This window comes from Oryctolagus cuniculus, chromosome 6, assembly GCF_051225735.1.
Source record: "Oryctolagus cuniculus isolate XC-2025 breed Fujian yellow rabbit chromosome 6, ASM5122573v1, whole genome shotgun sequence".
NCBI lineage: Eukaryota > Metazoa > Chordata > Mammalia > Lagomorpha > Leporidae > Oryctolagus > Oryctolagus cuniculus.
In genome coordinates, this window is record NC_142872.1 from 2,724,096 (window position 1) to 2,733,456 (window position 9,361).

The 9,361-nt window shown below is 44.8% G+C and overlaps 1 pseudogene; it reads right to left on the reverse strand.

Annotated features, from left to right (window-relative positions):
* Positions 1-534: 534 nt before the first annotated feature.
* On the reverse strand, positions 535-3,629 carry LOC149125936 (olfactory receptor 13G1-like; annotated as a pseudogene).
* Between the last annotated feature and the right edge of the window lie 5,732 nt (positions 3,630-9,361).

The window sequence follows — 9,361 nt, forward strand, 5'->3', positions numbered from 1 at the left end:
GGGAACACCTGGTGCATGGGCACTCAGTAACTGCTGCGTGGATGGAAGCACTACCTTTGCAAAGGTGGCTGTGAGTTCATGTTGGGAGTCTGGTCCTCATGCCACTTCCCCTCTGAGACCCTTCCCTGCTTAGGAGTCCAGGTAGCGGGGTTTTATACATGCTCTCTGGGCTAGTTCTCTGACATCTGGCAACCTACTGATTTAAAGAAGGTTCTGGGGCCGGCCCTGTGACATAGTGGGTAAAGCCACCACCTGCAGTGCTGGCATCCCATATGGGTGCCAGTTTGAGTCCCGGCTGCTCCACTTCTGATCCAGGTCTCTGCTATGGCCTGGGAAAGCAGTGGAAGATGGCCCATGTTTCTTGGGCCCCTGCACCTGCGTGGGAGACCTGGAGGAAGCTCCTGGCTCCTGACTTTGGATCTGTGCGGTTCCAGCCATTGTGGCCAATTGGGAGTGAACCAGTGGATGGAAGACCTCTCTGTCTCTCTCTCTCTCTCTGCCTCTCCTTCTCTCTGTGTAACTCTGACTTTAAAATAAATAAATAAATTTTAAAAAATAATGCAATCCATAATTGAATGCAGCTAAGAGGGTAGATATTAGATGTTCTCACCACAGAAAGATGAAAAATATATGAGGTGATGGATGTGCTAATAGCTTCATCAAATCATTCAACAATGCAAGCATATAACAAAACACAGCATGTCTACTGTCAATATAGATGCTTTTATATTCTCAATGTTAACAAATATGAGAAACTAAATTGGCTTTTCCACTGGTCACTGTTTTAGTAATTCTTATTGCTATCTAGTTTCAGAAAATGGGGCATATTTGAGCAATTCAAAATCTATACCTATGATGAAGATACAACTGCAGGGTTTGTATTCTAAAGCCCGATTCGCTTGCTATTAGATGACAGCAAAACAACTGCTGCTTCACTGAATTTCACCAGTACTCTCGTTAAAATGAAGAAAGGCTCCTAACTGAGACATTTGGTTAAATTGTTTAGTATTGGGACTAGATTTAGTATTGGCACAGCAGGTTAAGCCTCTACCTGCAATGTCAGCATCCAAATGAGCACTGGTTCCATGCCTGGCTGCTCCACTTCCAACCCAGGTCCCTGCTAATGCACCAGGAAAGCAGCAGCAGGTGGTCCAAGAGCTTGGGCCCCTGTCACCCATGTGGGAGACTCGGATACAGTTCCAGCTCCTGGATTTGGCCTGGCCCAGCCCACCTTTTGTGACCAATTGGAGAGTGAAGCAGCAGAAGGAAGATCTCTCTCTCTCTCTCCCCCCTGCCCCATAAGTGCATCTTTCAAATAAACAAGTCAAGCTTAAAAGCAGACAAACAAAAAGATTTATTTATTTTTCCATTTTAGATGGTAGAAAAGACAGGGAAGGAAGACTTTGGGATGGAGGGAACTGTGGGAAAGTTGGGTGGCTCTGAGCTGTTACAGGACATGACCCTGGAGTACAGAGGTGATGCTGCCCCTTCAAACCACTAACGCATCAGGAATGCAAACACCTTCCTAATCCCTGCCTGCATCTCTCTGTTCCGGAAGCTGTACACAATGGGGTTCAGTGTGGGTGTCACCGCAGTATAGAGTGCGGCCACCACCTTGTCCTTTTCAAACGTGTAGCTGGAAGCAGGGCGGATGTAGGTGTAGATCACCGGGGATTAGTACAGGGACACCACGATGAGGTGGGATGAACATGTGGAGAAGGCCTTTCTCTTGCCCTCCACTGTGCGGATGCGCAGGATGACAGCAATGATGAAGCCGTAGGAGACGCAGGTGCAGAAGTCCCGATGGCCAGGACGATGTCAGCAACGTACATCGTGACTTCATTGACTCTCACAGGGCTGCAGGACAGAGCCAGCAGCGGGGGTATCTCACAGAAGAAGTGGTCAATGGTGTTTGGCCCACAGAACGTCAACCTCAGGATGAGACCCGTGTGCACCCAGGCATTGGTGGTTGCCACAGCCATGACGACACCCAGCAAGGCCACGCAGGTATGGCGGCTCATGATAGCATTGTAGTGGAGTGGGCGGCAGATGGCCACGTGGCGGTTGTAGGCCATGGTGGTGAAGAGGACCATCTCAGCCCCCAGGGACCACGTGAAGAAGAAGAGTTGAGACAGGCAGCCCCCATAGGAGATGGTCTTTGCTGATGTGAGCATGGTGCCAGCACCTTAGGCATGATGCTCGAGGTACAGATGATGTCCACGACAGCCAGGGCCAGCAGCAGGATGTGCATGGCGTGTGCAGGGTGGGGTTGTGGATGATGGCAACCACAATGAGCGTGTTGCCTAGGAAAGCCACAAGGTAGATGGCCAGGAGGACCAGGGAGAGAACTGCCTGGAGGTCAGGCCTTTTGGTGAGGCCCACAATCAGAAACTCAGTTACGGTGCTGTGGTTCATCCTGCTTGGTGGTCAGGGGCAGACTGCACAGCGTGAGGGGCTGGGGATGGAAGCGCCTATGTGCTGGGGTGAGGAAGACCTGCAGTGCAGTGATGTCATCACTGGTTGGGTGCAGTTCTGTAGCATGGATTCCCGGAAGATGGAATTCTGTGTTCTAGGCTGAATGCTCTCCTCTCCAGACAGATCCTGCCCTCGGACACAAGTCCCTGCTTAGATGACTGGAATAAACTGAACAGTGAATGAGAATGACATAAAAGGAAAATAAGGATCTTCAAATATTTCAGTATTTTCAATTGGACTTCAACCTGGGGGGTATTGTTTACATTCATGTTTGTATATACATATGTGTGATATGTCTATGATGGAACTATAATACAAATGATGACACAAATTGGTAACTGATTCATTATATGTGTGTTTAGAATCTTTCTTGATGTGTACATGAGCAGCATCCTGGAACAAGAGAGGATCGTGGCTCAATGTAGTGGGATTATTTCAGGGGAAAATGACCAGCACAGTATTTGAAGCCTGTCTGTTAATAGAACTACTGACTAATTTTCTGCAGTAAAAATACTAAACAACATAATCAGATGTATGAATTAGGAGTATTTCTTCATTTTAACAAACATACTGGTGAAGTTGAGTGAGACAACTATTTGTTTTGCTGTCACATAATGGCAAGAGAATTGGACTTCGGAATATGAATTCTGTGGTTATGTCTTCACCACAGGTGTGCATTAACCATCTACCTCCACAGGCATCAGCTTTTCACTTGGAAAGCCTGGGTGCAATGATGCAGATTGCAGATAACACACAGGAAGAGCTGGTGTCTCTGGAGGAAGCCCAAGGACACAGGCAGCAGGAACTCTCTGGAGATCAGCCACCAGGGCCCAAGAGGAGTTGGCGTGCTAGGCTGTTCCCCAGAATGTCTCTGGTGTTCTACATGTGCGTTTTGTGCTTATTTGTAAGACAGATTTGCTCTTTATGCACAGTTATTTCTATGAATTAATGGCTTTCAAGACTTTCATGATCAAATCTAGTAGAAGTGTTCAAAGCAATTGTGAATTCTTCCACAAATTTGTTTTATCAATGATCTTTAACATTTCAGAGATAATATTGTATTTCTGATATCTAAACATACATGTGCAAAACATCATTTTTCATTGTGATTTAACAAAATTAGCCTGATTTACTCCTTCAGGTCCTTTAGCCACAATAAATCATTTGCTAAATATATATAAAATATTGATGAATAATGTTATTTATTTGTGCAACTGTTTGTGATCAATTATCCTGAAGCAGTGTATAGTGGTGATTATAGTCCTAAGATATAAACCAAAATTTACCAAAATGCAAAAATTCATGAGGAGAGTAAAGAGTATACTTCTGGTCTCTTTGAGTTAAGGAAAAGGTCAGGACCCCAGGGAATCTAATTCTCATCAATGACCCCATGAACTTCCTAGGAGTGGAATTGGCTGGTTTCTGTGTTCACTGCCAGTTCTATGGGTTCTGTATGTGAAGGAGGCAGAACACAGAAAGGTCTCATTCACAGTTCACCTGGAAGAAGGGATATCTTGACCATGAAGCTCTTGTTTGGAATATCCACCATTGCCACAAGGTGGAGACACATCATGTTCTTGCCTTAGATGTTCAAACAATGCTCACAAGTTCTCTTGAGTTCTGTTCTGTAATGACATTAGCCTCTCTTGAATATGAACCTAGACCCCGAAAAACAACACTACTTTGCAAAATAGGGCTTGCCTACATCAGCAGGAGAGTATTTTATCAGGTCTTATAAATCAAAAGCCATTTATTTTTGGATATGTCCCTTTGTGGTTGCCTTGTCCACAGCGATCAATTTTGCTTTAGTTATATTTAACCTGGCTAAGATTTTTATTAATCAAAATTTGAAGGCAACACAAATAGTAAAATTTTAGTTAGAATCAAAGTTAAGGACTTAATCTAGAATCTGGCTCTTTCTGTCTAAGGACTTGAATTTTTATTTATTTTTACTTGACAGTAAGTGTATATTTTTATTGGGTACAATGAGATGCTTTGATCTAGGTATACATTGTAGAAAGAATTGATTGAGCTGGTTAACAATCCAGCATTTCACTGAGTTATCTTTTTTGCTGGTGAAGATTTTACACAGCTATCATTTTAGCAATGTTAAGGTACACAGTGCATGCAGGGCAGCACCTCGCTGATGTGCACCCCTCCAGCTTAGCTGGAACTTTGCCCCCTCTGGTCAACGTCTCCCCTATAGTTTCTCGTATCCACATTTCTGCTTTTTGTTTCTGAGAGACTGAATTAATAAAAACAGACATATCAACCAGAAAAACAGTAGAGGAAGCCTAGAAATGAGTCCCCACATTTGCAGTCCATTCAGCTTTGATCAAGGTGTCAAGAAGACTCTGGAAAAATCCAGGCTCTTCAGTGAGTGATGCTGAGGTGTCCACATGAAGAAGAATGAAATTGAACCCTTGCACCAGAGACAAATGGGAAAGAGGCTTACGTGCAAGTCCAGAAGCAGTAAAGCTGCTAGGAGAAAAATGGGAGAAAGCTCCATGACCTTGGTCAGGATGACGATTTCTTGAACCCAACTCTAAAAATGCAGAGAACAAAAGCAAAATATGCAAAGGGGGTTGCATCGAACTAAGAAGCTGCTGCACAGCAATGGAAACAGTCGACAGAGTGAAGAGACGACTCACAGAAGGAGGGCAATGTCAGGCCACTGTCTACAGGCCACTAGAGCCCAAAATGCTTAAGGCCCTCAAACAACTTCACGGCAAAACAGAACAAGAGACAGCAGCCTGGTGAGCAAATGAGTGAAGGAACTGACCAGATGCTTCCTGAAGCAGAGCTATGGACAGCCAATAGATGGGTGAGTGAATGCTCCATGTCTCTAGCCATCCAGGAAGCACAGATTCAAGCCACAGTGAGATGTGGCCCCAGGCCTGCTGGAACGCCTGTCACCAAGTATCTGGAGGATGGCTCTGTTGGTGAGAATGTGCAGAAAAGGAGACTTTGTACACTGCTGGAAAACACTATGGAGTTTCCTCGAAAAACCAAAAACAGACTGGCTGTGTGATTTAGCAATCACAGCTCTGGTGTGATTTCTATCCAAAGGAATGAAATCAAAATGTCAAAGAGATCCCTGAACCCCCACATTCATCTCAGTGTTATTCACAATCTCTAAGATATGGAATCATCCTAAGTGTCCAGCAAAAGACAAATGGAGAAGGAAAATGAGGCATGTGTAGACAACAGAGGCCACACTGCCTCAAGCAGTGGATGAGCCTGGAGGACAGGGAAAGCCAACTGCTGTGTGATTTCACTAACATGTGGAGAGTAAAATCTACCTCACAGACTTGTGAAGTGGTGACTGCAACTTTCATGCACATTCTCCCAGTCTCAGTCTGCTCTCATTGATCAAATGGGGACAGCAGCATCTGTGAGGATTAAATAATGAATGTGAATCATTAGGGACTCCTGGGAAGATGTGCAGATACTGATTGGAGGTATTAACTGTTACTTAGTGGTCCAGATCTTATCCTTTAAAAAATTAACATGCTTAACATTTGGATTTTCATCATCAGGAATTAAGCGACTTTTACATTTAATACAAGAAAACATTTCTCAAATTATATTTGAAAAATTCAATAAAAGTTATAATAAAAGAATAAGCAGATTGAGTTCAGATAATAACAGAATTAAATCAATTCTATGGACAATAGGAATGTCTTTATTCAAAAAATATTTAAAGGTCACACTTGGTGCTAACCATTTGCTTCTAAACGACTGTAATGAGGTGAAAATGGAATACATGTTCTCCGTTGCCTCAGAGTTGGTGAGAAAGCAAGTATAAGTCAGCTGAGAAGCTCTGAGTCTGGGGGAGTCATGCCGGGAAAGAGCTTGTGCGGTGTCCCGGAGTGCACAGTCCTTGTGGTCCTGATGGTCTTGGGGCAGGGGGGCCCAGCCCCCACCCCACGGCTCAGTGGCCCTTGCTCAGTCCTCTCTGGGGCCCTCACATTTGCCATCTCCACATCTCCTTCCCAGCCTGGGAAGATTTTCTTACTGAGAAAAGCCTGCTTTTAGTCCATGTAGATGCAGTATTGACTTCCAAAGTGACCGTTTTCGAAGAGTGTGAAGGGACAGGGAACAGAAGGGGAGACCTAACTTCCGAGAACAATCACTAATGTGCAAATGTGAGAAGCAGGAAGCACAGCATGGACGCGGGCTGTGGTCACTGGTGTCCCTCAGACAGGGATAGCTTTGTGTGTGTCACTGTTACTGTGCATGTAAGGGTGAAAAGACAGTACTGGCTGAGCTCATTGCATGAATGGCTACCTTGTGAGCAGGCTTCCGAGGGAGGAGGCCCTGTTGTGGTGTGTCCACGTGCAAGACCACAGCCTTCAGGGCAGTGTGCAGGCTGGACTCCTTCTGGAGCACAGGCTGCATTGATAAGAACTAGCTGCTTTGTAGAACTCTATCAATCTAATTAAGTTTAACATTAGGATCTACTCACAATGGTCAATCACCAGAATAAAGCAAAATATACATTACATGATACATAAAACTAGGTGCAGAAAAACTTGCACGAGTTCATCTTATTAATGTGGCTGGGTATAGGTATTTGCAAAGATATCCTGGGAGGAGTGACTTGCAGCCCTGCAATGCTTCCATCCAACATTTCCTAATGGTTTATATTGCTCTTTTATGTGCTTTTTGCTGTAAAATTTCAGCCATGGGAATGGGATTAAGATTAATCTTTCATGCTCTGGTTAAAAAATAGTTAAATATAGCACTTATATCCTGCATGTCCCTGTTGAGCCACAATTTCACAGTGACTATGAAGCTAGTCCAAGATACTCACATGGGCTCATCATGTTCAAATGGTGGCTTGTACTGAATCACTGGAGACCCTGAAAGTACACAGCGACTCCAGTTCCTTGTCTGTCCATGACCTCCTTCATGTGGCTTAAGTATGGTCCCTTCAGAGCTCACATCCGTCACGAGCTTGGCCCTGACTCAGCACTGAGCGAGGAATGGCTTCTGGAACACAATTGCTAAGTTGCATGAAAATGCATCTCAGAGGAACAATTACAACTCTTGCCCGGATTGCTAATTACGATGTGGAGAGACCTGGCCTTTGGGGCGTTGCCTGGTCTCCATGCAGACCAAAAGGTATCCCCAGGTAACCCAGGCATGGAGCAGGAAGCCTGAGAAATGAGGGACTCTGGAAAAGCAACAGCAAGCCCAGGAATGAATGGGTGGGCATTGGGAAAGCAGTGGTGGTGGCCTGGGGACTCCCTCTGCCAGGAGAAGTTGAGAGAGGATGGGCGGCAGGAACAGAGTTCCTAGAAGAGGGTTGAAGAGTGGCTGCCCCCTTAGCCTCTGAGCTGGGGGTGGGGGTGGGGAACGGGGTCTACAAATGAACTGTAGCAGGCATTTTGGTTTTCAGTGGTGAATGCAACACCTGGCCCTTCAGAGGAATCTCTGAGTTTTTAAAATCTGTTCTGTTCATAGTTTTTTTTTTTAATTTTAATATAAAGGGAACAGATGTCATGTATTTCATATCTATGGTTTTAAGACTATGATAATGATATTTCCCATCCTCCTTCCCTCCTTCTTTCATTCCCATTTTTCCTTCTTCTTCCTTTTCTTTTAATTTTTGCAATGGCATACTTTGAATTTACTTTCTAATCACAAGCTTAACTCCAACCAAATGAAGAATTCAACAAGTAGTAGGTAGGAAAACCACTGTTCCTCAGGAGTATAGACAAGGCTATAAACAATAATCAGATCTCAAAATGTCAATTTCATCCACATACATTACATCATCATCATCACATAGATTCTCTCTCCGTTTGTTTATCTCTGAGAAAAGGTGAATCTTAGATGGTTTTTGCAGGTTTATTTGGCTGCCAGGTGTGATCTGGATGTTTACTCATTATTTGTAGGAAACATGGTATTCCTCAGTATTTCAGACTGTCAGCAAGGGAGCAAGAGAAAGGCAGGGGTGACCCGAAGGTAGAGCTGCTGTCTGCAGCCAGGAAGCCCAAGTGCAGAGTGGGAAATCATGGGGCAGCCCGGTCCTGTGCGTGGGGCCTGGGTGGGCTTGGGGGGCAGTGGCTCCTTTCCTGTTCAGTTGTGGCTGGTCCTTGTGTGTGTGGCTGTTTGCCTCAGTGGGACCTGGTGGGACTGGCATCCTGAGGGGTTGGGAGGGGGGGCAAGCTGCAGGCGTCTGCGGTCACCACGTGGTTCTTCGGTTCCCTTTGTCCGTGTTTTCTGTCCCTGAGCATTGCCTGGCTGCACCAGCACCCACCCGCGAATGTCCCCTCCTTCCGTGTGCTTCTCTGTTGCTGCAGGTGCTTTGTGAGCTCCCTGGGTCTGTGCCTTGCTGTCTGCTGTGCTGTGGGCTGAGGGCTGTGTCTCATCCCTACTACCTGAGTGACATCTCTCCAGAATGCAGTGTTATGAGCTCTTTTGTTGCTGTAGATTCAGTGATAATTCTTCCCTTCAACTTCTGGTTTTATGCATTTGTGTCTTTTTTCCCATCAAAAGGTAAAAGATTTGCCTATTTTGTTGATTGTTAAAGAAATCACACTTTTAGCTTAATTGATTTTCTGTAGTTTTCTTATCCTCTATTCAATTTTTGTCCACTCACATCTTTTATTACGACATAGGTTCTATGAATGTTAACTTTACTTTGCTTTTCTTCCCCTATTTCTTTAAGGTGTAATGTTGGAGTGTTAACTTGAGATACTTTTTTTTTTCATTTATTTTATTTGGCAGGCAGAGACAGACACAGAGAGACAGAGAGAAACAGCCAGAAAGATCTCCCATCTGATGGTTAATTTCCCAAATATCTGCAACAGCTGGAGCTGGACTAGGCCAAATTTCTCCGCAGTCTCCCACGTGGGTGGCAGAGACCCAGTCTCTT